The sequence below is a fragment of the Macaca nemestrina genome, chromosome 12 (genome assembly GCF_043159975.1).
Source record: "Macaca nemestrina isolate mMacNem1 chromosome 12, mMacNem.hap1, whole genome shotgun sequence".
In the NCBI taxonomy this organism is placed as follows: Eukaryota; Metazoa; Chordata; class Mammalia; order Primates; family Cercopithecidae; genus Macaca; species Macaca nemestrina.
The window spans coordinates 47,960,216-47,987,241 of record NC_092136.1 but is presented as its reverse complement, the minus strand read 5'-3'; the positions used below and the strand labels follow the sequence as shown (position 1 = coordinate 47,987,241).

At 52.2% G+C, this 27,026-nt stretch overlaps 1 protein-coding gene across 3 annotated transcripts in view; it reads left to right on the top strand.

Moving 5' to 3' along the window:
• The window catches only part of LOC105486967 (potassium voltage-gated channel subfamily C member 1), a 47,083-nt gene that overhangs the window by 8,037 nt on the left and 12,020 nt on the right, over nt 1–27,026 (top strand). The gene's annotated exons all lie outside the window — the stretch shown is intronic.

Genomic DNA, 27,026 nt, shown 5'->3' with positions numbered 1-27,026 from the left:
TCTAGCCAGGCCTCGAAACCAGCTGGGCTACCTTGAGCAAGTGCTGTCACCCCTTCGTCCTGCCGCCCCTTCGTCCTGCAGTTTTTCCAGCTGTAAAATACAGAGGTCGTTTTAAGTGACCGCTAAGGCTCTTCCCAACTCTGACATTCTGGGAGTCCAAGAATTCTAGGCTTCAGCTTCCCAGAGGAGCTGGGGGAACCAAACAAGTCCTGCCCTATTTCTCCTTCCCTCTCCCAGCCCAGCTCCTCCCCAGGACTCGTGTGAGCAATCCTGACAAAGGTCCTGGCCTAAAGCAGGCAGGAGCCCAAGGGGAGGGGGTCTAAAAAGCTTCCTCCTACATTCATTCAGCCTGCCTCATCCTGTCCTCAGTCATTCATTCAAGGCATAGTGATCACGCCCCTGCCTGACGGGCTCCCCAGCCCTCTGGCAGGCACAGACCTGGGGAGGTCACCTCTTTTGGGGGTGCTTGCTCAGGCCTATGGACAGCACCTGTTGCCTACTTCTCCAGGCCCTTCTCTTGGCTTCCTGCCCTCAGGGAGCTGCAGAAAGGCCCACTCAGAGCTACTGTGTGCCAGGCTGTGGGGTCTGGAGCAGGGGCGATGGGGCCAACTTCTATGGTGTAGGGCTGCTGTGGGGAGGGGTGCAGGGGATGGGTGCCATGCTGGAGGGGCCAGGGCTAAGTAAGGGTGTTTGTGATGGCTGCTATGGGGGATGGAGGGATGGCTGCTGGAGGACTCCCACCCATGCCTGACCCTCAGAATTACCTGGGATGCTTAAAGTTCGTACTTCTGGGAAACTCGATTCTTAGACTGGGGAGGGGGAGAATGTTCCCTTCACCCCTCAGCACAGCTGAGGTCACTGCTGAGTGAGGGTGCATCGCTGCAGTGGGGCCTGAGAGGTGTGGGCTCCTTCCACTCAAGGTGTGGTCCTCTGACCAACAGCAACACCATATGGACACTTGTTAGACATGAAGCCTTTCAGGCCTCACCGCCAGCCCTGAAACCGATTCAGAATCTGCATTTTCACTCCCCAGATGATTCATGCACTCTGGAGTCTGAGAAGTGCTGATGCAGGCAGCGGCTCCAGTCGAAGGCCAGCCTCAGGACACAGAGGGCTAGATGGGTGTGTGCGGGTTGGCAGAGTGTCACAAGCAAGCCAGTCCTTCCTGAGGCCAAGGCTTCGATGGCAGGGGGACTGGGCCTGGGGTGAGGCCCCATCACAGCCATGGCCACCGCATCCATCCAGTGGCTCTCACTGGTAGACCTTGGGAGTCATCCTGGACTCCTCTCTCTCTCAGACATCAACCAACCCTGTTGTCTTCATGTTTCAAATACACTCGGAATCCGACTGCATCGCACCCCTCCATGGCTACCTCCTGGTGGAAGCCCCTGCCTTCTCTTGCCTGAGTTCTTCTCTCAGCCCCGGCTGCCCCTGCCCCGCCCTTCTCTCAGGGCAGCCAGGGCCAGCCTGGCAAAGTGCTATTCAACAAAGTCAGCCCTCTGCTCCATCTCACGCTGGGGTCTGGGCTTCCTCAGAGGGTGCAGGGTTCACTTGAGTGCCCCACACCCAGCATCTCCCTCTGCTGTCTGCTTCTCTCTCCCTCCCTCCCCCAGCCTCCATGGCTTTCTTCCCCAGCGCTGCCCATGCTTCTGCCTCAGGACCTGTGCTGTGCTGGTCCCTCCACCTGGCATGCTTTTCCCTTGGGTATCAGCTTTCACACCCCCTCCAGGTCTATACTCAGACATCATCAGTCCAGACGACACTCCTCTGGCCCCTTGCCCACTTCGTGCTTTGCTCTTTTCTCCTTGGCATTTACCACCATTTAATGTACTATATAGTTTACTTGTTTGCCTTGTTTATTGTCTGTTTCCCCACTAGACTATACAGTCCATGAGGGTAGGGATTTTTGTCTCTTTCTCCAATTGCTCTATCTCTAGAAGCTAGAGTAGGGCCTGGTATATAGTGGGTGCTAAATAGATATTTACTGAAAGAAAGAATAAGCAAATGGGGTTCAACGCCGAGGGTAGACATGGGTACCCTGCATTTGAGCCTGTTTCTAGCTGAGCCTTCCTTTCTGGCCTCACGTGGGAGCACAATCCTTCCATCCCCTGAGCCTGGAGCAGCGATGAACAGGCAAAGGCTGGGGCAGCACTAGTAGGGGGTCCAAACCCCAGTCCAAGCAGGGGCCCACTTGCTGCTGTCACCACACAGGCCCAGATGAAGCTCTTCACAGCTTAACCCTCTGTCTTTTCAAACTCCTTCTCTGCGCTGCATCAGCCCAGCCACCATCCACAACCACAGCTTCAAGGCCACAAAGCTGTTTTCCAAAACCGACATGCACAAGTTCCCAGGTCCCGCTTGGTCCAGCCCAACCCCTGAGTCTGACTTCTCCTGGACTCTGTTCCTCCCGAAGGCCAGCCAGGCTCTTTTCCTACCTCTCCTTCCCCATCTCCTTCCATGTCTTCCCTTCCCTGTCCCCTCCTTGTCCCCTTTCCTCTGTAGCTGTGCTTGTGGAAAGTTCTAGGCATTAGTCACTGGTTTTCAAAATGAACTTCTCCCCTCCAAAGTCTAGGATAGTTTCTGTCCCAAATCCCCTGCTTTGGGTCTGCTTCTGCGTTCAGTTGAAAGTGTATGGACTTTGCATCTCCCCACCCCGCACTGCTTCCTGGCTACATAATTTTGGGAGTATGACCTGGAGCCCCTTTCTCTGCTAAGAGCATAGCCCCTTGAACCATGAGGCCTTCGATCGAATCCCAGCCCCACTGCCTTCCAGCTGTGTGACCTTGGATAAGTTTCCTAACCTGTCTGTGCCTCCAAAGAGGGATATTAATAGCACCTGACTCATAGGGAAGTTGGGAGGATCGAATGTGTTAAGCCTTTAGCCCAGAACCCAGAACATAGTAAGTGCTTAATTGTTGTGCATTCCATCATCTTTTTACCAGCTTTCGGCCCTGCGAGATTCAAATCGTCACCTGTTACCCACCTGTTTCCTTCTTTTAGCACCTGGCTCTACTGCCAAATGCTTCTCCTAGGGGTCACCTCACCTACTGTGGCCCCTGGGGCCCCTTCTTCCAGTCTGTCTCCCAGGGGCAGACTTCAGAGGTGTCACCCTGGGAGTCAGGCATGGATTCTCGCTTGGTTCTCCTGAGCTCCCTGTGTGTCCTGGGCAGGTCACAGCCCCTGTGAGCCTCAGTCTCCCCATCTGTGGTCATGGGCCGCTTGTCCCTGCTCTTCCTCGATCCACAGGTGTGGCAGGGTATGAGAGAGAGGATGATGGAACTTCCGCCTATCAGGGGAGAGGGAGGGAGGGCTGCTGACATCAGGCCTTGGTTGGGAGCCAAGCACAGGGACCTCAGATGCCGACAAGTGTGCCAGTGTGGTAGGGCTGGCGGGCGGAGGCCATGCTTTACAGCTCAGGTCATTGGAACATCTCCTCTTTAAAGGGGCTGCTCAGGCACAGGGAGAAACCTGGGGGCTAAGGCTGGGGGCTCCTGTTGGGTGCCCATGGGTGGTGCCCACTCTGAAGCTGGGCTGCTCCGCCAGGCCGACGCCAGCCTGGGTGGGGATGAGCTAATATTAGCTGGGGCAGCCCCAGACAGCTGAGCTCAGGGGGGCTCAGGAGCCAGCCTCGCTGGGTCAGGCTCAGATGCTGCCTCAGTGTGAGCCATGGCAGCAAAATGAAGCTTTCTCTCAAGCCTCTACAGGGCGCTGGATGCCCCTTCCACCCTGGCCAGCCCCAGCCCTTCCCTGTTGGCCTGGCAGCCTGGCTGTGGCACCCCTGCTCACGATGCCACTCACCTCACCTCTTCCTTCCCCAGTGCAGCACAGAAAGTATACAACTCCTCTCCCTACACTCCCACTTTGCACATAAACACAGTCCGTGAGCCATTTCCCTGCCAGGCGCTGCTGTCAGCACCAATTCATCCATCCAGCCAACAAGTGTTTGTTGAGCATCTACTATGTGACAGGTGCTGCTTCAGAAGCTGGGAATAGGGCAAAGAACAAAACCACCAAAAATCCCTGCCCTCAAGTTCTTATATTCTAGCTGGACAGGATGTGACAGAGGCAGGAGCCCAGGGCGCGCTGGAGTGGGCAGTTTTAACTTGTGTGGCAGGGAGGGCCTCACTGTGAGCACAGGTCATATTTCAGCAAAGATTGAAGAAGGTAAGGAAGGAGGCCACATGACATCTGGGGAGCAGAGGAAGCGAGATGTGCAAAAGCCCTGAGCAGCTGTGTGCCCAGGGTTCAAGGTGCAACGAGGAGGCGTAGCTGGGCTGGGCTCAGAGCCAAAGGACAGTGGTATATCAGAAGGGGTGGTGCTTGTTCCACACAGACAGAAAGATGGAGAAAATGGACTCTGGGGACTCCAAAGAAGGGAGGCTAGGAGGGGGATGACAGTTGAAAAATTACCTACTGGGTGCAATTCCAATATTTGAGTGATAGGCACACTGGGCGCCCCCATACCCACCAGTATGCATGTAATGCCCATGTGGCAAACAAGCACATGTACCCCTTAAATCTAAAATAAAATAAATTTAAAAAGAAAGAAAAATCCACCCCTAAAACGTGCAAAGAAAGAGTCGAGCTACCCAGAACCCCACTGGCTCCTGACAGTGGGGTCTGCTCCTGCCGGGGCCTGCCTCATGGGTTCCCTGAGTGTTCCAGCCCAGGGCAAGGCCGAGCTCAGTTCGCACTGCCCTCTGCTCCCCTCCTGCAGCCACAGGGGCCTGCACAGGGTGGGCCTGCACGGAGGAGGCTCCTGCCTGGCCGTAATGAGGGGCCTCGGTCCTCTTCCTGAAGGCCAGCGGTACCCAGCAGGAGATGGTGGTTCCCATACATGGTTGCCACCATGCTGGAGGACAGGCAGTTCTCTGAGCTGGGTGTGGGGCTGGAGAGAAGTTGGTGAGAGAGCCAGAGGGTCAGGGGCCCTGCCGGGGAGAGACCATGTGAGCTCTTTCCAGTCACACAGGCCTCCGTGGTGCTCACAGCGTTCTCACTGCAGGTGTGCCAGAAGATGGCTAGTGGCATGGGCACAGGCCACATTGGAGCCAGACTGCCGGGACCCAATCCTGGGTCTGCTAGTTCTTAGCTGTGTGACCTTAGTAAGTCTCAGTCACCTCAGCTATAAAGAGGGGAGAACGAGAGTCCCTACTTCAAAGGGCTGCTGTGAGAAGGCAATGAGAGAAGTCACAGAAGGCCTCCGGCTCACTGCACTGCGCGCATTGGTGCGCACGTGATGCCCAGGATCACTCACACCTCTTGCAGATGAGGCATCTTTGTAGGATGCTCTGCAGACACTCGCCTCACCCCACCTGGGAGGGTCTGAGAATATGAATCTAATGCCTGACAAGGGGGCTGCCATACCTAGGGAGGCTTCGATGGGGACCAAGCCCTGCCAGGTGGCTCCCTGGGGACCTTCTCTGCCCACATAGGTGGTGGGGCAGAAGAACATGACTTCCTTGGGCCTTATCACCAGAGCAAGGTAGTGAACACGCCTCAGGCCACAGCCACCCGCCAGGGCCGGTGTCTCGCCACTTAGAGATGAATGTTTGATGCTCAGCCTCAGGGGCTCTCTGAGCAGCAGTGAGGAACACGGCCACCTGCTGGGCCACCTGGAGCGAGAGCTGGAGCCCTGGGTTAAGGGGAGAGGGCTGGGCCCTGTAAACCCACGTGTGTGGCTGTCATCTGCTGAGGGCCAGTGCTATGCAGTGAGCTCCCTGCAAGCTGCCGTGGGTGGTTCTGCCCCGACCCCTGTTCAGCCCCCACACCTGGAGCAGTCTTGCCTTTTTGGGCTCAGCTTCTTCATCTACAAAGTGTGCATAATGGCATCACCAGCCTCTCAGGGGTGTTAGGAGAATCCGTCAGACCAGAGGCAGAAAGAACATTAGGGAGAAAATACAGTCCTCAGTGCCACGTGCAGGAAGAGGCCACCATCTCAAGTGCAAGATGAGTGTAGGGAGGGGACAGGCTAGAGGAGTGGGTACAGGCCTTTGGGCCTTGCCAGGCCTGGGTTCTGATCCTTCCTCTGCCTCAGTGTGGACTGAGGCGGGTGGTGTCTGGCTGAGCCTTAGTTTCCTCGTGTGTAAAATGGGATGATAGTTTGTACTTCACAGGCTGTGGTGGGTCTCAGAGGGGCAAAGGCCCCAGCACCGTGCCTGGCACATGGGAGACACTTGCCAAGGGCTGAATCTGGTGACCTGGGGTGCCACTGTCAGCCAGTCGTGGGTTTGGATTTTCCAGGGTATAAGGAGGCCCTGGCTGAGCCACAGAGGCAGGGAGGGAGGCTGTAGAAGCCTCAGCTGGTTGCTCCACAACCTCAGGGCCAGAAGCCACCGTCACCAATGATATATTTAGAGGCACAAAGGTCAGAAATACCAGGCGCTGGCTTCCCTTCTAGGCGGCAGGAATCGTATCTCCCGAGGCCTGGCTGTCACCAAGCAGATATTTTTTTCCTGTCTGGCAGTCTGAAGATTGGAGTAAAAGCCTGGAATTTAGGAATCACAGTGGTTTGTGCCAGCTTGCTGAGACTTTCCATGTCCCCAGCCCTTTCCAAAGCCTGTGGTGCGACCCTTGGGAGCCCCACCCGCCCTGCTATTCCAGATCACCCGGGGCCCCAGTGTGCATGATCCATTCCCAACGTGCTCCGGCTCCCTGCCCCTCTGCCTTTGCTTATTCCGTTGCCTCCACTGAGAATGCCCACTCCTCCTCCTCTGCATTTCTGAAATGGATGCATCCTGCTAGGCCAGCTCTGATGGCTCCTCCTTTAGAGAGCCTTTCCTGACACCCTCTACCTCCTGGAAGAGCCCGCTCTGCCCTTCATGCTTCCAGAAAACCTTTTCTGTCTGACTTAAGGCCCTTGATCCACTGACCTATGGTTCTGTGTCTCTCAGACTCAACCACAACCTCTTGGAGGACAAGGGTCAGCTTAGGCAATAGTAGTGCCTGTTATATAATAGGGAATCAATTGATCTTTGCTAAAGCTGTGTGCCCCACACCAACCCTGTGAGGTGGAAGGGTTAGGTAGTATACCCCTCTTATTGATGAGGGAAAAATGACTCCCAGAGAGATTCATTTATTTGTCCAAGACCATCCAGTTAGCAAGTGGTAGAAGAAGGATTCAATCCCAGGTCCTCTTTTAAAAATAAATCAAGAAGTTCAGCTAGAGCCATGCCAGTGTTCCTCCTGGCTCTAGTATGCTGTGGTTCTCTGGTTAAAAATGAGGTAGTGGGAGGGACAGATGAGTAATGGACGAATGGATGAAAGAATGGATAAAAAGATGGATATGTGGATGGATACAGGTGAATGGATGGAAGGAGGGACATATGGATTGAAGCAGACACAGCTGGGTGACTCAGTGGATGGGTAAACAAATGGATGAGAAGGATGGATGGAGGACCATGGATATGTTTCTCCTTGCATGCCTTCAAAGCAGATGTCCCACCTCTCACGGGATGAACGTATCCTGGGCAATGGGACTCGGAAGCATGGACTTCAGGGTAGTAGGCTGGGTGGAACGACCCAGCACATGTGTGCAGAAAGTGGGATTGCCAGATGCAGGAGGTGGGATGGTTTGTGGAGTTTGTGGAGTGAGAGAGCTGGGAGCTGGGGACAGAGACTGGGCTGAGAGACTGGCCCACTCTCAAAGGTGAGAGTCCCTGATGGCAGAGAAACAGGACCAGGCTGGAAAGAGTTCCAGGCAGAGCCATGTGGCTGGCAAGCCCTCAGGACCTGTGGTTTTCCAGACCTTCCTCTGGCCGAAGCCTGAAGGGCAGTTAATGAGTGGGAGATTGCCCTTTGAACCCCAGGTTGTAGGAGACAGTCTGTGGTTTCAGTCTGCTCCAGAGTAGGGAGGTCTGTCTTCCTCCTCAGGTCCCCAGCCTTGGTGAGTGAGAACCTCTGATAGCTCAGGCAGGGTGTGTTCAAGGAGGCAGTGCAGCTTCACCAGCTGCAGAGTGGGTGCTGAGGAGGGGGCCCTCCTGAGGCCGCAGAAGACCCTGGCTCAGGTATACCAGGATCGACCATCTTCCCACTGCTTTTTGCTATCAACCCCCAGACGTTAGCCATGAACTCCAAGCCTTTAGTTCTAGTTGCCTAATGGACCAGTGGAGGGACCACAGGCGTAGGTGGCCAGTGTTGATCTTGGTGGAGCCTGGATGCTTAAATGCTTCTGGCCTGGAGCAGATTCTTCCAGCCGGAGATGTCTCTCCATTTGCACAAGGCACAGCACTGTGAGCTCCAGGCTCCTTCCAAAGCCCTGATCTAGCATTCCCCAGCACCAAGCTGCACCCCCCTACACACATACACTGGCCCGGCGATCTCCCTGGGAAACCAGGTCCCAATGAGAGTGCCTGGTGTGCCGCTAACTGCTCATTACAGTCACGGCTGCAGCTAAGTATAGCTCCAGCACACACAAGACTAAGACAACAAGGGAACGTCTTCCCATAAAAAAAGCTCCACATGCAAACACACAGACATCTGCACACACAGGCTCCCCACCCTCGTGCAAACCCATGGCCTTGCACACACATGAATACATACTTGCACCAATGCAAAGCTTTATCACTTATTTACTCGTTAATTCAATACATGTTTGTTAGGGGGCCAGGAGAGTGGTTAAGTGCATGTGTTCTGGTGTCGGACAAAATTGGGTTTCAAATTCTACCTCCCTCACTTCCTAGTTGTATGACCATGAGCAACTTAACCTCTCTGAGCCTCAGTTTCCTTCTTTATAAAATTGGGGCGGTGGCCACAGTGTGGACCAGTGTGGACCAGTGGTGTAAAGGTAAATGAGATGGGGGCATGTCAGAGCGCTTAGAATAGGCCTGGCTCAGAATGTGTCAGTACGTGGTAGCTGCCTTCATCATTACTGTTGGGTACCTACTGTGTGCCCAGTTCTGCACTCTTATTTCTGGAGATGGTTGTGGAAAGTAGTGCCTGGTGCATAATAGGCATTCAGTAGATATTTGATGATGGAATGAATGAACAAATGAAAGAAAGCTGCATAGATGGGTGGCTGGAGGTCCTCAGAGCTTTCTTCTCTCAGGAGGAATTCACCCTCCCTTGACTTGCATGCAGGCTGTGTCTCTGATAAGATCTAGATGTTCTTGTGGGTAACACAGGGATTCCAGAGATAGAACAGGAACCCGAAAGTGTCTGGGACACCCCTCATTTTGCAGATGGGGAAATGGCAGTGCAGAGAGGCAACAGGGAGCAGGCATTGCCCCATGCCAGTCAGCAGTCGGTGGCCGGAGCCCAGGGCTGCCACCTTGAGCCATCCTAGCACAGTGGCCTAGCATAGCAGGCGGTGCCTGGTCAAGCTGCAGCCCCTGAGCCCTAGGCAGCTGGAGTCTGGAGCCTGGAGACTGCTCAGGCTGCTCAAGTCCTGGTCCCGGCTTGGGCAGACAGGAATCATGCAGTCACGCATCAGTCAGATCCCTGGCTAAGCTGTCAGTCAGGCTGGGGCCTCTGGCCGGCACTAGGCAGGGTTCCATCTGCCAGAGAAGGGGCTTGGGTCTAGCCTGGGTACAAAACCAGCTTCAGGATTTGAAGGTCCTGTCACTGTTCCCGACCTTTGAATAAACCAGCCGCTAAACTGCCTGGGCCATCTCCTCCCATTGCGCCTCTTCAAAAAGAAACTGACATTTCCTGGTGCTTTTTTAAGCCCAGGCTGGCTGGGCCAGGCCCCGGCGTGGGGGGTGGGGAGGGGGCGGGTGGCAATGGGAGTCACACAGCCTGAGTCTCTCCTCACCTTGAGTGATCTCAAGACGCTGGGAATAGACATGGTCTCATCTCCTCACCATGTGTCCCAGATTCCAATTCCGATGCCCAGATTCCAGATTCGCCACTCCAGTGCCCGCATCCAGGTTTTGAATTCCACAATCCAGTGCCAGTTCTGCCCTGTAGACAAGACTCAGGCTGTTGGACTCCATCATGAGCGCCTTCAGCTGGCCTGCCTGCTGGGAGGGAAGGATGTATCTATCCCTCTCTGGAAAGGAACTCTGTGACCTTGTGCGTACTCTCCATGAATGACATGCGTCACTCATGTTCATGGCTGGTGGGGATTCAGGTCTTTGTTCGCTGACTGTGCCCATTGTCAAGGAGCTGAAAGTGATTGTGCCTGCTGCCAGTGTAGACATGAGTCTGCTTTCAATGAATGCACTCATTGCCAGTGTAGATACGGATCTGCTCTCAATCACTGTGCCCACTGCCAGTGTAATAAACACTCTTTGCAAAGATCAAGGATGCCTGTTGCCAATGAGAGCATAGCTGAATGATTAGTGATCATGTCTGTGGCTAGCTGAGTCACAGATTGGTGGATGGAGATTATCTTTTTACCAGTGTAGATCTGCTATTAGTGCGGTCAGTGCCCATGGAAATGCAACTCTGAAATCAACGATTGTGTACATTGCCAGTGTAGACGCAGATGTGATATCATTGAATCAGTGACTGCCCATGTTGACAAGGGGCAGCAAGCACCAGCCGGGGCTCACTTCTGAAGGAGGCTGCAGGGAGTAAACTATTGTGCCCATTATGCAACTAGAGGGAGTGAGGCGAGTGGACACAGGACCCATATCCATGACCTTCTTTCCACAGAGGAAAGCTGTGCTCGTACTCCCCATTTCCTGGGGAAGGGGCCTCCTTTCCCCTGCTAGTTGGAGTATTTGGCTGGGCCTTCGAGGCAGGGCCACCCTGACCCTCAGATTCAGCCACCTCATGGACCTTACATTCTAGAGGGGGAAGAGAGTCAAACAACAAACATGAACACCAAGTAAATTAGATAGTGTCAATGCCAACACAAAACCAACTGGATACTTACAACAGAGACCTGATTTCAAATCCTGCTGCCACTTCTGAGCTATGTGGGATTTTCTTGCACGTCTTAACCACTCTAAACATCAATTTTCTTATTTTCTTGTATGTAAATTATACCTTGATAGAGCTGAGGAAAGATAGCATGTTAGATGATCTGTGCTGGGGGGAACAGCAGATTAAGGAAAACCAGATTTTCCTTACTGGAAGTGTTGGTTGAGACTTGAAATAGGGTGGTCAGAAGCACACTACTGGGGTGCCATGAGGCAGTGAAGGGATAAGCCACAGGGGCACCTGGGGAAAGGCATTATAGGCAGAAGGAACAGCCTGTGCAAGAGCATGGAGGCAGGCGTCTGTCTGGCATATTTGAGGACCATGTTTGAGGAGGCAGATATGAAGGCGATGGTAGTAGGAAGAAGTTTGGGGAGACAGTGGATGACCAGATCAAGTCGGATCTGCAAGTCATTGAGAAGACCTTTGCTTCTCCTCTGAGAGAAATAGGGCACCAATGCAGGATTCTGAGCAGAGAAATGACACAGTTAGATGCATGTTTTAAAAGCTGTGTTGAAAACAGTCCTAGCGCACCAGGAATGTTGGAGCCTGTTAGACTAGTTAAGAGACTGGTCTATCACCATGCCCCTGGGGGAAAGGATGATGGCTGGGACATGGGTGGTCAAAGCAGCGATGGGAAGGGCTCAGATGCTGGGTCTATTTTTCAAGCAGAGCCACCAGGATTTCCTTACAGATTAAATGTGAGAAGTGACAGAAAGAGATGTGTCAAGGATGACTCCAAGGTTTTTGGCAAGAATGTCCTGGAAGGATGGAGACACTCTCTCATGAGATGGAGAGGCTGCGGGGGGTGGGGGTGGCACAGGAGTTCAGTTGACGTGTTGAGTTTGAAAGAGCTGGTAGAATTCCATCTGGAGACACCAGGGAGTTGGATGCTGGAGTCCTGAGTTCAGGGAAAGGGCTGGGCTGGAGATAAGCCTTTGAGAGTGTGCTGTTTATGGGTATTTGAATGATGGTGGACTTTAAGTCATAAAACTGGGTTAACCACTAAGGATGTGAGTGTAGATGAAGAAGAGGAGCAAGGACTGAGCTCCAGGGTGCCCCGATAGTTAGAGACTGCGGAGAGGAGTTGGCAAAGGACACCAAGAAGGAGCAGCCAGAGAGGTAGGAAGAAAATCCAGAGGCTGTGCGGTCCCATGAAGTACAAGAAGAAGGAGGGAGGGATCAGTGGCATCAGATGCTGCTGGTGAGTCAGGAACATGAGACCTGAGCAGCGCTCCCCTTCTCTCTGCCTAGAATGTGCTTCCTTGCACCTTGCACTTCCGTAGTTGATTCTTATCCATCCTTCCAACCTCTGCACAGTTGTCACTTCCTCCTGGAAGCCACTCTAACCTCAAGACTTGTTGTTAAAGGCTCACCAAATGCCTCTGCGTTCCCCTTGATGCCCCTGTCACCTCACATAGGTACATATTTGCTTGTATGGTTAATTGATAAATGTCAATGTCCCCCTATCCTACTCCTCCCCCCAGAAAATGTGGCTGTTTTTGCTCACCCTGTACCAAGTACCCTGTATAGGCCTGGAGTAAGATGTAAATATTCGCTGGAGGGATGCAGGTGGGCAGTCAACTGTGGCCCCACCTGGGTTGTGTTCATTACCCTCCCTGAGCCATTTTTATTCCCTTCCCTCTAAACACACACACACACACACACACACACACACACGCATGCATGTACATACCTACTGGGAGTCAGGACCCTTGACTCAATACAAACACACAAGTGGGCACAGGAGGGAAATTTCCTAGTGAATTCCAAGTGGACTCCATTCCTAGCTCCTCCATGGAGGTTGGAGCCTCCATTTTCTCATCTACCAAATGGAAGCCATCAAGACTGTCCTGCTGATGGCCCAGTTGGTGTGTGTGTGTGTGTGTGTGTGTGTGTGTGTATGTTGCACATATAAGATCCAAAACATGAAGATATGCTATAAACTGAAGAGGGCTGTGCCTATTGTCATCATAATGGGAAGATAAACATCTTTCTCCCAGGACTACCTGGGGGATGATGTGAGAAAGATTTGTAAATGGAAGTAATAAGAGCATAGTGGTTTTGGAGTCAGAGAGACCTGGTTTCAAAGCCCTCCTAACACTTTCGAGCTATGTGAGAGATTTTCGCACATCTTAACCACTCTGAACCTCAGTTTTTTAATCTGCAAAATGGAGAAAATGATGGCTTCCTTAGAGAAGCTTTTAAAGATAAATGAGATGTTTGTAAAGTGCTTGACCTCTGGTGAGCATGCTATTATTACTGTATAGCAGAGGACAGAGAAGCTCAACAAATGTAAATACTCCTATGGCCAAGGTGGTTATGAAGATTAAAAAGGGTAAAATGTGCCATCCATTTAGCCACACACAGTGGGTGATGAACAAAAGCAGACTCTGAAGCAAGTCAGGGGAGATGGTACAAGGAAGAGAGGGTGAAGGAAGCCTGAGGAAGCCTGGCCTGCAGGAAGGATGTCTCAGGGGCATGTCCTGAGGCTTATCTGCAGGTATAGGCAGGGCCATCACAGGAAGGAAGAGGAGCAGGTGTCTTCTGGTGACCCCAGAGGGCAGACCTGTGATTGCCTGGAAAATGAGACAGGAGGTTGACTTACATGAGAAATAAATGCATGTCTCTCAGACCGGTTCAAAGACAGAATTAATGGCCTTGTGAGCTTCCCATCACTGTTGGTGACCAACAGAGACATCCGGTTCAGGGTCACTGCAGATGAGATCATTGAACTGCCCCCTTGAGAGGCCTATACAGGCATACCTCGGTGATATTGTGGGCTTAGTTCCAGACCGCAGCAATAAAGTAAATATCGCAATAAAGCAAGTCACATATTTTTTGGTTTCTCAGAGCAGATAAAAGTTACATTTATACTATACTGTACACTATTAATTGTGCAATAGCATTATGTCTAAAAAATGTACACATCTTAATTTAAAAAAAAATACTTTATTGCTTTAAAATGCTAACAATCATATGAGCCTTCAGTGAGTCATAATCTTTTTGCTGGTAGAGGGTCTTGCCTCAGTGTTGATGGCTGCTGACTGATCAGCGTGGTGATTGCTGAAGGTTGGGTGGACATAGCAATTTTGTAAAGTAAGACAACAAAGAAGTTTGCTGCATCAATTGACTCTCCTCTTCACAAAAGATTTCTCTGTAGCATGTGATGCTGTTTGACAGCATTCCATCCACAGTAGAACTTCTTTCAAAACTGGAGTCAGTCCTCTCAAACCCTGCTGCTGCTTTATTAGCTGAGTTTATGGAATATTCTAAATCCTTTGTTGTCGTTTTAACAATGTTTATAGCATCTTCACCAGGAATATATTCCATCTCAAGAAACCACTTTCTTTGCTTATCCATAAGAAGCAACTCCTCATCTGTTCAAGTTTGATCATGAGATTGCAGCAATTCAGTCACATCTGCAGGCTCTACTTCTAATTCTAGCTCTCTTGCTATTTTCACCACATCTGCAGTGACTTCCTCCACTGGAGTCTTGAACCCATTAAAGTCATTCATGAGAAGTGGAATCAACTCCTTTCAAACTCCTGTTAATGTTGCTATTTTGACCTCCTCCCATGAATCACAAATGTTCTTAGTGACATCTAGAATGGTAAATTCTTTCCAGAAGGTTTCAATTGACTTTGCACAGATTAATCAGAGGAATCACTATCTATGGAAGCTATAGCCTTATGAATGTATTTCTTAAAGAATATGACTTGAAAGTCAAAATGACTCCTTGGTCCATGGGCTTCAGAATGGATATTGAGTTAGCTGGCAGGAGAACAACATTCATCTCCTTGTACATCTCTATCAGAGCTCTCAGGTGCATTGTCAAAGAGCAATAAAATATTTTGAAAGGAATCATTTTTTTCTGAACAGTTGGTCTCAACAGTGGGCTTAAAATATTCAGTAAACCATACTCTAAACAGATGTGCTATCATCCAGGCTTTGTTGTTCCATTTCTAGAGCACAGGCAGAGTAGATTTAGTCTGATTCTTAAGGGCTCTGGGACTTTCAGAATCATGAGTATTGGTTTCAACTTAAAATCACCAGCTGCATTAGCCCTTAACCAGAGAGTCAGCCTGTCCTTTGAAGCTTTGAAGCCAGGCATTGACTTCTTCTCTCTAGCTATGAAAACCCTCGATGGCATCTTGTTCCAATAGAAGGCTGTTTAATCTGCATTGAAAAATCTATTGTTTGGTGTAGCCACTTTCATCAGTGATCTTAGCTAGATCTTCTGGATAACTTGCTGCAGCTTCTCCTTCTCTATCAGCATTTGCTGCTTCACCTTGCACTTTTATGTTATAGAGAGAGCTACTTTCCTCAAACCTCATGAACCAACTTCTGCTAGCTTCAGACTTTTCTTCTGCAGCTTTCTCACCTCTCTTAGCCTTCCTAGAATTGAAGAGAGTTAGAGCCTTGCTCTGGATTAGGCTGTGGCTTAAGGGAATGCTGTGGCTGGTTTCATCTTCTATCCAGATCACTCAAACTTTCTATCAGTAGTAAGGCTGTTTTGCTTTCTTATCATTCATGTGTCCACTGGAGTAGCACTTTCAATTTCCTTTTAGAACTTTTCCTTTGCATTATTCAAACTTGGCTGACTGTTTGATGCAAGAGGCCTAGCTTTTGGCCTGTCTCAGCTTTCGACATGCCTTCCTCACTAAGCATAATCATTTCTAGCTTTTGATTTAAAGTGAGAGACATGAAACTCTTCCTTTCACTAGACCACTTAGAGACCATTGTAGGGTTATTAATTTGCCTAACTGCAATATATTGTGTCTCAGGGAATAGAGAGGCCTGAGGAGAGAGAGAGAGATGAGAGAATGGCCAGTCAGAACACAGATAACATTTATCAATTAAGTTTGCCATCTTATACAGGTGTGATTTGTGGTGCCCCCAAACAATTACAATAGTAGCATCAGAGATGAATGATCACAGGTCACCATAACAGATATAATAATAATGACAATTGGAAACATTGCTAGAATAACCAAAATATGACACAGAGACACAAAGTGAGCATATGCTGTTGGAAAAATAGCACGGGTTGCCATAAACTTGAATTTGAAAAAAAATTGCAATATCTGTGAAATGCAATAAAGCAAAACGCAGTCAAACGAGGCATGTCTGCATATCCTATATGGAGCGCCTTCCTACTCACTGCCTAATCTGGGAATCTTATTCACGTATTTCTTATTCCAATCTGTGGCTTTCTCAAAAAAATGTTTGAGGCACCTAAGACACACCTACAACAGAACCCTTAAAAATAAAGAAGAAAAAATACATGTAGTATAATGAAGAAAAGAAATAGCTATACCCCAAACCCAGGTACAGGATTCTCCTAGAATTGAGCACTAAATTTAGCCGAGCTCCCTGGCAGTCATAGCAAAAGAGAAAATGTGAAGGGTTTTATGACTCATCATTTACTAACAGAAATGCAGACAGGCGTACTAGGAGACACCTGCTTGTTCTAAGCCCTGAAACACAAGAGGAATTTCCCACGTGGGATCCTGGTATTCCTCCAAGTCTAAGATGCTAATGGGAGAAGGTGAGAGGAGACCCCCATTAGCCTCTGTGTTTATTTACTGTCTGCTCTGCAGGAGGAACTCTCAGTCCACAGGAGCAGGTGCGATATGGGCTCCCGATTGGTCCTTCTGGGGGCCAACACTCAGGCTTCCTGGCCTGTGGGACTGCAGGGGGCACTGTGGGACAGCACACCACACTCCCTAAGGCCTCCCCTAGGGCCCTCTGTACCTGCTGGTGGCCAAGAAAGGTCAGAGTCGCCAGATCCGGCTACAAGGGCACTTCCATGCCACCTTGCGCAGTGGGGCCTGTGCACGCGCCGCCTGCCGCTTAGGGGCCTTATGAAAGGCGATGAAGTCCATTGCTCCCGAGGACAGAGAGACTGATCCAGTGCTGAGACCTCAGGCAAGATTCTATCCCTCTGAATCGCAGCTCCTCATCTAGAGAGTGACGTGATAACACCGCACTGGGCTGGCATGGGGTTTAAACGGGACAGTGCATGGAAAGCCCTGGAAGCAGGGCCTGCCCAAGACTCAGGAACCTGTTGTCATCTCTCTTCTTGTTACCAGAGTTAGGCGGGAAAGTAGGCAGCTCTGGCTTGAGCCCCACTCATCCTGCGACCTTGGGTGTCCTTTCCCTCCTGAGCCCTGAGGCAGGCAGGGGTCCACGTGGAAAACCCTGCAAGCATGGGGACAGGAAGTCCCCCTCACCTCGAGGACCGTGTCTCTCACTGACTGGAGGCCACAGGTCTGGGTCTTGGACACACTTGGCCTCGTCCACAGGAAGCTGGCTGTGCGCCGCACCGGCGGTTCCCACCAGGCTGTCCTTGGCTCCTGGTCCCATAACAGGCAAGTGGTAGCAGAAGCATAAAGATTTAGAGAGAAAGGCCTAAAACCGAACACATTTCTCCCTTTAACTATTGCTCTGCTCACCTTCCCACCTCCCTCACCTCTTGGTAATTTGTGAAAAACAAAAACAAAATTCTGTGTTTGGATATTTGATGTTTGTGCAGGGCCGCCTCGACCAGCTCCCAGAATGCCAGTGTGCAAGGGAGCCAGCAGTCTTGGGATTTTGCCCTGGATCTGGGGAAGTCCTAGGCACCCGGCCTTTTCCTCCACACCCCTCAATGTTGTCTTACTTCCTGGGGTGTGTTATTACTGTCCCCATTTTAAGAATGATGGAATTGCATCTTCAAGAGGTTACTAGCCCATAGTCATATGGTTCGTGGCTGAGCTGGGATTCAAACTCAGGCCTCTGAAGCCAAGTCCAGGCCTCCCTTCCTTCCACCATGCCGCCTACTTCCCAGCACCTACAGTGGTCCATTATGCATCAGACCTACCTAGCATGTGGGTCTCATCTGGTCCCATGGATCCGAAATGTGAGGATTGGCTGGTGGCATCAGAGCCACCTGGGGCACAAATTAAAGGTGAATTTCTGTTCCCACCCGTAACTACTGAGCCAGAGTCTCTGGGCTCTGTGCTTGGATCTCCCCTCAGTCACTCTCCCCAGAACTCTCCCTCCCCTGCCATCCTGCCCATCACACCAGCCTCTGCCCACTCCTGCCTCTTTTGTTCCCCACCAACCACCTCCAGGGAAGGGTTCTTACTCCCAGCTCTCCTTACCACCCTTCCGGGGGCATGGGTTTAGCCCCCACCAGGGCCTCCTTGTTGCTAAATCCAGAGATAGCTCCACCAGCCCCATCCCATGGGATCCCTCTGAGGCTGTCTCCTCAGGGTGACCCTCCCCCCTTTTACTGCAGGACAAGGGTTGGCCATCACTGGACATTGGTCACCTGCTGCTGGACCAAGCTCAGCCTCACTCACATTGCATGGGCTGAGCATGGGAAGGGACAGGTCTCTGAAGGACAATGGTGGCGTTTTGTGCCTTAAACTCCCAGGCACCTCTCAGCTTAGCAGTTCCCATTCCATGACTAGAAGATTCTAGGCTTTTCTACATCAGAGACACTTTGATCCTAAACCTTTGGACAGGACCAGGGCAGGAGGGTCCACCGGAGCTTCAAGGCGAGAGGCTCTGTGTGGGGGCTCAGCGGTGTGTCTGAACACTTCCTTCTTGCTCTCTGTGTATTATTTCAACTCACTGTTACAACCACTGGGAGGCAGACAATGAAGGCTCGGAAAGGGACAGTGACTTGACTACGGTCACCTGGTTGAGTCAGGCCTAAAATGCAGGCGGGTGTGACGTCACGGTCCTGCCGTTTCTGCTCCAGCCACTGCCTCCTCTGATGGGACTCCAGCTGCATTGACTGGATCTCGAAGGCAGGTGAGCCTGAGGGATCAGAGGGGCCTGGAGGGCTGGAGGGATACTGCCTGAGCCAAGACTTGATGAGGAAATTGCCACACTGGAGCCCAGTGCTGATGCTCCTGGAGAATGTGCTTCCCTCTCTGGTCCTGCTGAGCACTCTGCACCCCTGGGCTACTCCCTCCCCGCGCTGCGCCTCTGTCTCTCCATTCCCACCCACCAGGCAGCTTTTGCAACCTCCTCTGAAGACCTCCTCCATCAGTGCTCTGGGCTTCTAATGACCAGGTTTCCACAAGCCCAAGGTGCCACCGATGTAAGACATGTGTGGATACAGGAAGAAATACCATTTCAGGATGTGTGCATTTTATATGTTTCAACTTTCAAAACAAAGATATGCATCTTGGGATGAAAGTACCATGGGAACCCCTGCCACCTCAGGATGGGCCAGCCCTGCTGTTGTGGGGGCTCTTTCTGGATATGACCCAGGACTATGGTCCAGAGAATGAATTCAGTGACGGGGGCGTTGTCTCTTTGGCTGTCTGCGCTCCCTGAGGCCGGGGCGCTGCCTTTTCTGGCCGAGGCTCTTCCCTTTCTCAGATTGAATCCTGGGATGGAAAGTGTCAGTGTGGAGATGCAGGGGACTCCTGAGCTGGGCTGGCTCAGCCCCCCACTCTGCCTATCACCTTCCTCCGGGTCCAGGACAGTCCCAGGGAAAGGGGCACACCCCTGGGGTAATGAAGGAGTGACCATCTCTGGCATGGAAAATGGTCAGGGCCTTGGGTTGAGTCTCGGCTCAGAGAACACGTGCCCAGAGTGCCCAGCCAGACCCTGGTTCCCTGGGAGATGGCCCAGACATGCACATGCACACACTGACACCCATGCACAGCACCCCCCAACACACTCCCCACACATGCAATGCACACACCCACACCCACGCACAGACCCCCACACCACCCCACACAAGCAACACACGCCCACACCCACAGACCCCCACACACCACCCCACATATGCACATATACACACCCACACACACACACCCCCACACCACACCACACGCAATACACATCCACACCCACAGACCCCCACACACCACTCCACATATGCACATATACACACCCACACACACCCCCACACCACCCCACGCACACAATACACACACCCACTCACAAACCCCCACACACCGCACACGCAATACACACACAGACCCCCAGCCCCCCCCACATGCACATATACACACCCACACCTACACACACCCCCACACCACCCCACACACGCAATACACACCTACTCACAAACCCCCACACCACAGCACACATGCAATACACACACACAGACCCCCACACACATGCACATATACACACCCACAACAGACCCCCACACACCACCCCACACACACAATACACACCCACACACCGATCCCACACACCACCCCACACACACAATACACACCCACACACCGATCCCCACACACCAACCCACACATGCTCATATACACCCACACACACCCCCACACCACACACATGCACATGTACACACCCACATCCACACACAAACCCCCACACCACACCACACACACAATACACACACACAGACCCCCACACACCACCCCACACACATGCACATATACACGCCCACACACACCCCCACACAGCACCTCACACATGCACATGCACACACCTACACTTGCGTAGCCCCGCACACGCCACCCCACATGTCTCCATAGATACACATACACACCCCACAAACCACATATAGCCCCATATACACACACACAACACAAACCACACATAGCCGTGTAGACACACATATACATACACACCACACATCACACACCACACATAGTCCCATACACACACACACCACCCCACACACGTCTCCATACAAACACACATACCACACCATAGCACCATACACGCACACACATAAACACACATGACAAACCACACAAAGCTCCATACACACACTCACACATACCACTCCATACCTGCCTCCATACACACAGGCAAACACTCCATATGTGTTCCCCACACACCCCATACATGTCCACATACAAACACACCCCATGTATGTCCACACAAATACACATGAATCACATACAGCACATGTAGCGACCATTTACACAAAACTTGTGCACAGGCCTAGAGTCAGGTCATGTAGACAGGACACACCTATCCCACACTGACATTGCCCACCTCCCTAACACTCCCCGCAGTGCAGACTTCCCCAAGCAGGCTGCCACACAGCCGTGTTCCTAGAACATGCTCACATACACTCTACTCACACCCTCCACGGAGCACCCTGGGGAGCTCCTCCCGTCCACTGCCCCCTGTGCCGGTGCAGCATCTGACACCCGACTCCGCGCTCAGGGGCCAGGCCTCCTGGGCCTGATGGTGCAGGCATTTATTGACAGAACAAAAAAGAGACTGGACCCCTAACCATCCCATTTCCTCCCTGCCCTCCCTCCCAGCCCCCAGCTGGCCCAGCACACTGTGGGCATTCCCAGCCCGCGGAAGTCCAGATGAGGCTAATTCAGTTTCTAAACCCAACTCAACTGACAATTTATTTAGGACAATTGGCCATCCCGCCTGCTCTGCATCACTGACTCCGCATGGATTAACTCAAAGGCTGCACACCCCCGCTGGGCAGATTTAATTAGGCGGAAAAACTGACCTGAAGCCTCTGGGGGCCTGGGGCCTGGATGTCAGCCAGGGCTCCCCTGATTAGTTATCACATGCCCCCAGTGCCTGCAGCCCTGCCCTGCCTCAGAATCCTCAGAGAGGACCAATCCAACCCTCACTGTACCCATGATGAAACTGAGGCCCAGAGAGGGGAAGGAACTCGCCAAGGTCACACAGCAAGTGAGCAGCTGCACCGGAATGTTGGTCCCTGCACCACATTACAGCCATCGCCTTGTTCCTGAAACGCCAGACTGCATGAACACAGCTCCCCAAGGCGAACCCCTGAACAGCTCTGATCCGAAAGGCAAGCACAATTTTCTAAAGATGACTGTGGCATAAATAATTCATAAATGAAAGTCATGGCACATATTGGTCATTTTAATAGATAGTAAATTGCCTTTCTGATTTATGGTTTCAGGGGTGGGGTTATGATAAAAATAACGTGGTGATTTATAAAACATTTTCTTAAGTCAACAGATCGTTAGTAGGTTTGTCTGACTTTACAGCCAACAGCTTCACCACCCTGGTTACCATAGAAATGGGAAGCCTTGCTCTGTTGCCATGGCGACCACTTTCTAGAACACAATTGGTGGGTCTCTCATGGTTTGTGATTTCGTTTCGGGGGAAAAAAAAAACGCCAGAAACTACCAGCTTGGGTTTATGCCGCATTGTCAGACGATCTCGCCTGTGTTGTCTTGAAATTCTACAGGGTGGCAACTGCCATGGCCAGGCTGGGTGACAGTTGCCCGAGGACTGCCCAGCAGAGCTCCCTCTGCGCCCCCTGTCAGACCAGCAGCCCAGGAGAGACTGGCCTCCCAGCAGGCCTGGATCCTGGGTGTGGTGGGACTCAGCTGCTGCAGGCATGGCATGTAGAAGGGAGACAAAGTCTGGCAGGTCACACAAAATCAGGATGCCCACGGGTGACAGGCACAGCCTAGGGTCGGGAAATCCGGGAGATGGCAGCCTGAGCAAGGAAGGCAGAGGAGGCAGAGGCAAGGTGGGCTGGAGCTGCCTGTCCTGTGGGAGGGGGACAGACACTGAGTCAGTTACACCTGGGGTCAGGAGAGAGAGGTCTGCAGGGAGCTGCCGGGGCACAGCCGGGGCCTGCATGTGCTCACAGTGCGTATGCTGTGCTGTTACCTCTGCTGCATCGTCTGTGTGTGCCGAGTGTGTATGCACGAGTGGTGCGTGTATGCGCCTTGCGGTGCAGCACCCGAGTGTTTCTGGTGGCGTGTGGCGATGTGTCTTTGCAAGTGCTATCTGGGCTCCTGTGTTTACTGTGTGGTGGGGACATTGTTGTAGTTTGTGTGCCATGTGCACAGTGTCTGTGCTTAGGTAGTGGATGAGACGTTTGCTTTGGGTCACTGTGTGTATTTGTGGTCTGTGGGTGACTCTTCCATGTCTCTAGGTGGCTTGGATTGGGAAGCAGATAGCTCATGTGGGAAGCAGCCCCCTACTCTTGCCTGTGACCCTACAGCCCCCGGGGATGACAGCCCAGCGTTGCCACATAGGCTTTTCTGAGGCTTACTAGGCAGAGGGTCCCTCTGCTGTTGACATTATACCTTGCTAGACAGGGGCAGTGTCCCCACCCAAGGGGCTGCTCTTGCCCCAGTTGCTAGCAGATTCTGGGCAATGAGGCCTAAGAAGCATTTAGATGTGGCTGGCTCCAGTCTTTGGATCCAGGTAACCCTGCTCTATCACTGGGCATAGGCACAACCTGCTCTTAGGGATTCTGGGCTGTGCCTGTTAAGCTCCTAGACAGAGCCATTTAGACACAATCGGGGGCAGCTCTCCAGTGGGTGGGGCTGCAATTTTAGCTCTAGGAGCTTTGGTGACTCTGGAGGCAAGAGCTTAGGTTCTAGAGCTCAATACACTTGGGAGGCCTAGTCGGGTGAATCACCTGAGATCAGGGGTTCGAGACCAGCCTGGCCAACATGATGAAACCCCATCTCTACTAAAAAACACACACAAAAAAAATTAGCCAGGCGTGGTGGCGGGCACCTGTAGTCCCATCTACTCAGGAGGCTGAGGTGGAGAATCACTTGAACCCAGGAGGCAGAGGTTGCAGTGAGCTGAGATTGCACCATTGCACTCCAGCCTGGGTGACAGAATGAGACTCTGTCTTTAAAAAAAAAAAAAAAAAAAAAAAAAAGCCGGGTGTGGTGGTGCAAGCTTATAATCCCAGCTACTTGGGAGGCTGAGGCGGGAACCCAGGAGGCGGAGGTTGCAGTGAGCCAAACATGCCACTGCACTCCAGCCTGTGTGACAGAGCAGGACTCCATCTCAAAAACAAAAACAAAAGAAAAACACCTGGGTCCAAGTCTCAGCCTCATCACGAGTGTTAAAACCTTGGCTTAGTCCCCGAACCTCCCTGTACCTGCATTTCCTCCTTGACACAATGGGGATATGACCTTGTCTCACCAAGATGGTGTGAGGACTGAAGGCGCATAGTAGGTCCTCAAGCTTTGGGAGCTTTTTCCTCTCTCCTTCCTATGCACAGCCAGCCCTGGAGAATGGACACAAGGGACCTCGGGCTTCGTTGCTCTTGCTCCAGCTGTGCCTGTGGCTGACCTCCTACTTGTTGAGACTTAGGAGGACACTGGGGTCTGAGCAGGCTGGGGCATCTTCCCCCGCAACCCTCTAGGGGTCCCTTGGGATTTGATGTTGCTGGGGCTCTGCCTGTAACAGAGAAGATCAGGCCTCACAGTAGCAGAGGACAGGAAGGCAGGCGCCCAGGGAGCCTGAGCAGGGCAAGAGGCCTGGCCTCCACCTCTACTGACTCTCTGGGGAAGGGGTCTTTGCACCTGGACCTGGCTTTTGCTGCCTGCTCCCCATCCTCCACTCCTTGGGCACTGGGGCCCAGAGAGGAAAGAATCTAGACAGGCTGTCCATTGATCCCTGAGAAACAAATACTTTTTACCCTAATCTTATAAGGCCTGTGTTTTCCGATAGGGATCTGAACTGAGAGAAGCACTTGAGATGAGAGCTCTGAGGCCTGTGGGGGCGCCTGGGAGTTACCAAGCTCCTGGGACATCAGTGCCCTCTCTGGGCTGTTCCCGTGAGCCTCCCCAGGCACTAAAGAGCTGGAGTTGGAGATGGGCTTGCTGCCTCCCTAGGGTGCATTTAGAGATTCCTGGGGATTCCCTTCAGTTGCTGCCTCCTGTGGGCCACGGCTGTGAAGGGGAGCCTCAACTCAGGGGAAGGTCCACTTAGTAGGGCCCTGAAGGATGAATGGGATATTTCCAGACAGAGACTGACAGGAGCACTCTCCAGCAGAAGGAACAGCAGGTACAAAACCACGGAGGTGGGGAGACACTCTATGGTCAGAAATGGCAGAGGTGTGCACATGGCAAGAATGTTGGGTGCAGGCAGGGAGAGGACCCTGGGAAATTAAATGAGGCCAGGGCGTGGAGAGCCTCATGTGCCAGCCTGGGAAATTTGGGCTTTCTTTGTGGGCTGCATGGGCAGAGCTGGGATTCCAGTTGACAGCATCCTCTGGTAGCCAAGACTGAAGTCTAAAACATGCTTTGATGGCAGTGACCCTGCCCGGAGAGCGTCCCATATGAACAGAGGGTACAGTGGAGAATGGATGTCGGGGGGCGGTTTGGGAAGGGGATGTCCTGGCTGACAGGGCAGTGAGGAGGGGAGGTGCCTCCGGCCTCCAGCCAGGATTGAGAGCCAAGTGAGCAATGGGCGCTGCCTCTTGGCACCGTTCGGTCACCCACAGTGTGCTTGTTCCTCTCCTCCCATACAAAGGCCAGGGCAGGGGGTGCAGCTGGTGGGGGCCTGCCCTGCCCTCAGGGAGTCTCTGGGCTGTGAACACCAACCTCCAGGATGGGGCCTTCTAGGGGGACTCTGAAGCCAGATACCCAGCAGACCAGGATGTGTGTTTTAGCTCCAAGAGCCTTGGCGACTCTAGTGATGGAGAGAGCTCTGGAGCTCATTAAACTTGCAGCCAGAGTGGTGGCCTCTTCCTGTTGCTTCCACATTGCTTTCCTGGTCTACCTCTGCGGTGCCCAGGTCTGGTCTTTCTGGATCTGGAAGTCATGGCTTTAAACCTCTACCCTGCCTCTCTCAAGTGCACACAAATTACTCTGACCTTTTTCCAGTCTCCTCTAGTTCATAAGGCTGAGGATTCAGCTTTTCAGTCCACTGCATTGTACTTGTCTCTGAACGTATCCTTCACCTGAGCTAGGTAGGGAGCTCCCTGAGGCTGGATTGAGGCCTTATTCAACTCTGCCAGGCAGAACTTGGTGCCTTGTGAGGAATGGATGGATGGGTGCATGGATGGATGGAAGGGAGGGAGGGAGGGAGGGACACAGGAAAGAGGGAGGGAGAGAAAGAAAAACAAAAAAGGAGGGAAGGGAAAAAGAATGAATGGATGTATAGAAGGAAAGAAGGGAGGGAGGGAGAGAGAAAAGAAGGGAGGGAGGATGAGTGGATGGATGAGTGCATGAATGGATTTAAGAAAGGATGAATGGATGCAGGGAAGGAGAGAGGAAAGGAGGAAGGGAGAATGACGCGCTGGTGAAAGAAAGGAGGGATAGGCCAGGTGGGGTGGTTCTTGCCTGTAATCCCAGCACTTGGGGCAGTCAAGGCAGGAGGCTTGCCCGAAGCCAGGAGTTCAAAACCAGCCTGGACAACATAGAGAGACCCTATCTCTACAAAATATAAATAAATAAACAAACAAATAAACAAACAAATAAATAAATAAAATTTAAAAACAGAAAGGAGGGACAGATGGATGGAAGGAAGGAGGCATATGGACCACACTTGATAGTGGCTCAGGAGACAGTTTTCTGAAAATTGCACAATGCTCTGAACCAACAGGACTAATAGTGTCCCCTTGGCATAGCTTAGGCAGATCTCTTCCTGTTTCTAGGCCTCAGCTCCCCATTCGTAGCACGTGGTGTCTACAGACTGCTCTCACTCCGTCATTCTGCGATGCCAGCTTTGTCGCTTCCCTTTGCTCCCAACTTCCCCCAACACAGAATGTGGTTTGGAAGGTCCACATACTTCTTGGTTCCCAGATCCCTGCCAGGTTGAGTGTCAGGCCCTGTGACCATGGTTAATCCAAACAAGACTGTTCTGGGACTTCCAGGGCACCCCCCTGGGTCAGGGAGGGGCATCACTGCAAACAAGGAGGCCCCTAGAGGCAGCATAGCTGCCTCCTGCTGCTGACACAGGGTGCAACCTCGGCCCTCCTCCAAGTGATCTATGAGGGCAGGTCAGAGAACAAAGGTGTCACCCCTTACAGACTATAGCCCAGAGCTGCCTCCTGGAGATGGCACTGCTTTGGCCATGGCTAGGTAGGGAGAAGGGGAACCCAGAGGAGTGGGGTACAGTGAGGACATGCAGGCGGGAGTGACTATCTAGGCCCCTGAGGGCTGACTGGCAGGGGCCCATCCGCCCAGGGCAGGGCCAAGGGAGGGCACAGTATGTTAGAGTCCCGGTGGGCCTGGTAGGAGACTGTGAGAAGAGACCTTGCCCCAGGATCCAGTCTGAGCAGGAGGATTTGAAACTCAGACAGCTGCTCGATTCTGTCTCCTCGGTACCCATGCCTGCTGCAGGCTAGAGAAACCCAGGGGGTCAGTAGATGAGACCTCCAAACCAAACCAAAGGGTCTCCCGAACCTCTTTGCAGGGGGCCCAGGGCCAGAGCAGGTGGTTCTGGACAGGCATTCCTTTTCACTGGTGCTGTCT